We start from the raw sequence: 4323 nt of genomic DNA, 5'->3' as shown, positions 1-4323 counted from the left end.
GTTCCACAGCCTACTGTGAAGGTGAATGCTGTTCAGGGAAAGGTTCCAAAGCCTACTGTGAAGGTGAATGCTGTTGAGGGAAAGGTTCCACAGCCTACTGTGAAGGTGAATGTTGTTAAGGGGGAAAGGTTCCACAGCCTACTGGGAAGGTGAATGCTGTTCAGGGAAAGGTTCCACAGCCTACTGTGAAGGTGAATGTTGTTAAGGGGGAAAGGTTCCAAAGCCTACTGTGAAGGTGAATGTTGTTAAGGGAAAGGTTCCACAGCCTACTGTGAAGGTGAATGTTGTTGAGGGAAAGGTTCCAAAGCCTACTGTGAAGGTGAATGCTGTTGAGGGAAAGGTTCCACAGCCTACTGTGAAGGTGAATGCTGTTCAGGGAAAGGTTCCACAGCCTACTGTGAAGGTGAATGCTGTTCAGGGAAAGGTTACAAAGCCTACTGTGAAGGTGAATGCTGTTGAGGGAAAGGTTCCACAGCCTACTGTGAAGGTGAATGCTGTTGAGGGAAAGGTTCCACAGCCTACTGTGAAGGTGAATGCTGTTCAGGGAAAGGTTCCAAAGCCTACTGTGAAGGTGAATGCTGTTCAGGGAAAGGTTCCAAAGCCTACTGTGAAGGTGAATGTTGTTCAGGGAAAGGTTCCAAAGCCTACTGTGAAGGTGAATGCTGTTCAGGGAAAGGTTCCAAAGCCTACTGTGAAGGTGAATGTTGTTCAGGGAAAGGCACCAAAGCCTACTGTGAAGGTGAATGCTGTTCAGGGAAAGGTTCCACAGCCTACTGTGAAGGTGAATGCTGTTCAGGGAAAGGTTCCAAAGCCTATTGTGAAGGTGAATGCTGTTGAGGGAAAGGTTCCACAGCCTACTGTGAAGGTGAATGCTGTTGAGGGAAAGGTTCCACAGCCTACTGTGAAGGTGAATGCTGTTCAGGGAAAGGTTCCAAAGCCTACTGTGAAGGTGTGTATGGAGCCATTTGGGAAGCAGAGGACAGTGGTTCCAACGGCCTGGTCTCAGACTAATCTACTGTGAAAATACCAACTTTCAGAGGGTGGTTGGGATCTTTAGTTTGAAGTCATTCAGTCACACACGCAGGAACACACACACACACACACACACACACACACACACACACACACACACACACACACACACACACACACACACACACACACACACACACACACACACACACACACACACACACACACACACACACACAGGAACACACACAAAATACAGTAAACGTATGTGTATGAGTAAATGGATCACCATTGTCCGTATTCAACTCGTCTAACAAAACACCCTTCCTCCCACTGTCCTCTCCTCCTTCTCTCCTTCTCTGTCCATCCTTCCCTCCTCCCACTGTCCTCTCCTCCTTCTCTGTCCATCCTTCCCTCCTCCCACTGTCCTCTCCTCCTTCTCTGTCCATCCTTCCCTCCTCCCACTGTCCTCTCCTCCTTCTCTGTCCATCCTTCCCTTCTTCCCACTGTCCTCTCCTCCTTCTCTGTCCATCCTTCCCTCCTCCCACTGTCCTCTCCTCCTTCTCTGTCCATCCTTCCCTCCTCCCACTGTCCTCTCCTCTGTCTCTGTCCATCCTTCCCTCTTCCACTGTCCTCTCCTCCTTCTCTGTCCATCCTTCCCTCCTCCCACTGTCCTCTCCTCCTTCTCTGTCCGTCCTTCCCTTCCTCCCACTGTCCTCTCCTCCTTCTCTGTCCATCCTTCCCTCCTCCCACTGTCCTCTCCTCCTTCTCTGTCCATCCTTCCCTCCTCCCACTGTCCTCTCCTCCTTCTCTGTCCATCCTTCCCTCCTCCCACTGTCCTCTCCTCCTTCTCTGTCCATCCTTCCCTCCTCCCACTGTCCTCTCCTCCTTCTCTGTCCATCCTTCCCTCCTCCCACTGTCCTCTCCTCCTTCTCTGTCCATCCTTCCCTCCCACTGTCCCTCTGTCCTCTCCTCCTCCCACTCCTCTGTCCATCCTTCCCTCCTCCCACTGTCCTCTCCTCCTTCTCTGTCCATCCTTCCCTCCTCCCACTGTCCTCTCCTCCTTCTCTGTCCATCCTTCCCTCCTCCCTGTCTGTCCATCCTCCCTCCTCCCACTCTCTGTCCATCCTTCCCTCCTCCCACTGTCCTCTCCTTCTCTGTCCATCCTTCCCTCCTCCCACTGTCCTCTCCTCCTTCTCTGTCCATCCTTCCCTCCTCCCACTGTCCTCTCCTCCTTCTCTGTCCATCCTTCCCTTCTTCCCACTGTCCTCTCCTCCTTCTCTGTCCATCCTTCCCTTCTCCCACTGTCCTCTCCTCCTTCTCTGTCCGTCCTTGCCTTCTTCCCACTGTCCTCTCCTTCTCTGTCCATCCTTCCCTCCTCCCACTGTCCTCTCCTCCTTGTCCTCTCTGCTGCATGTCCTCTCTACTGCATGTCCTCTCTACTACATGTCCTCTCTACTGCATGTCCTCTATACTACATGTCCTCTCTACTGCACACACACACTGCACACACACACTGCACACACACTGCACACACACAGTGCACACACACACACACTGCACACACACACTGCACAAACATACTGCACACACACTGCAAAAACGCACTGCACACACACTGCAAATATTCTGCACACACACACTGCACACACACACTGCAAACATTCTGCACACACACACACTGCACACACACACACACACTGCACACACACACACTAGACACACACACTACACACAAACTAAACACACACTGTACACAAACACGCTGTACATAAACACAGTAAACACACACGACGCCCCCACGGCCGCGGCGGTGCTACCAGCGCTAGGAGGCGAACTACTTCCTGGTCGTCATGTTACTATTTAATAACTGTCAGAGACAGCGGTCGTCCTGTCTTGAGTCTCAAACGGAACGCTTATATCCCTGCCAGACGGATCGAGCTCTGGTCGAAAGCAGTGCACGATAGTAGGGAATAGGGTGTAATTTGGGACAGAGTCCTTGAAGAGAACCCAGGACCAGGCAGGTGTCTGGCGGAGAGCCAGGCGACGAGGTAGAGCAGAATGCTGCCGGGGTGTAAAACAACAGCTCCCTTCGCCTCCCGAGACACAGTGCTTAGAGCAAGAATAATGCACAGGGGTTGAGTTCCAAACGGCATCCTATTCCCTTAATAGTACACTACTTTTGACCAAGGGGCCCCCCCATTGGCCTTTGGTCAAACTGGTCAATGGTAGTGTGTACTACGTAGGGAATAGGGTGTCGTTTGGGCGGCGAGACCCTGGCAGCTTCAAGTTGAGACTAATGCGTAGGAGTTGGGGGGGAGAGACCGTGCGGACACATTTTCAGCCGTGAAAAATGAGAATGTCAGCACCTGGTGTTTTACAGCATACCTCATGACCACTGTACCTCAGCTCTATAGAGCTACAGAGATGTCTCTCTCTCTCTCTCTCTCTCTCTCTCTCTCTCTCTCTCTCTCTCTCTCTCTCTCTCTCTCTCTCTCTCTCTCTCTCTCTCTCTCTCTCTCTCTCTCTCTCTCTCTCTCTCTCTCTCTGTCTCTCTCTGTCTCTCTCTCTCTCTCTCTCTCTCTCTCTCTCTCTCTCTCTCTCTCTCTCTCTCTCTGTCTCTCTGAAAGTTTTATGCTCAGATGATGGTGTTAAATTCGACTGGCTGGAGTAGACTAGAATCTGCCTCCTGGAGAGGCAAGGGGGGAATCAACATGGCAGAAATGCGCGGTAGTTTGTGAAAGGTACATGTTAGGATTAGTCCTTTACAGATTAGATGGAATCATAACACACACACCACTAGCTGGCCCCTGACCCCAGCGGAAACCAATTTCATTTGGAGAGAGATTGGACTGATGCGCGGTATTACGAAGGAATGTCTGGAGGTGGACGGTACAGTCGAGGAAATTAAAGGGGGATTTCTGAGGCATTCAAGCTGACAGGAGAGGAAAGCCTAAAAACCAAATGAAGAGGTTAGGAGAAAGAAATTGCTGGTGGGTGGATTTGAAGAGAGAGAGAGAGAGAGAGAGAGAGAGAGAGAGAGAGAGAGAGAGAGAGAGAGAGAGAGAGAGAGAGAGAGAGAGAGAGAGAGAGAGAGAGAGAGAGAGAGAGAGAGAGAGAGAGAGAGAGAGAGAGAGAGAGAGAGAGAGAGAGAGAGAAGAGAGAGAGAGAGAGAGAGAGAGAGAGAGAGAGAGAGAGCGAGCGTGTGGGGGGGTCTATTTAATTTTGGAAGAAGTGGGATGAATGTCAAGAGGGGTTCTGATTGGGTGTTGCGGGCAGTGCCTATCTGAATCCCACCAGTCAACGGCCAGGTAAGATGGTCACTATGACCGCAGGCAGCAGGAGATGATG

Source organism: Oncorhynchus gorbuscha, unplaced genomic scaffold (assembly GCF_021184085.1).
Source record: "Oncorhynchus gorbuscha isolate QuinsamMale2020 ecotype Even-year unplaced genomic scaffold, OgorEven_v1.0 Un_scaffold_927, whole genome shotgun sequence".
In the NCBI taxonomy this organism is placed as follows: domain Eukaryota; kingdom Metazoa; phylum Chordata; class Actinopteri; order Salmoniformes; family Salmonidae; genus Oncorhynchus; species Oncorhynchus gorbuscha.
This window is presented reverse-complemented; position numbering follows the sequence as displayed.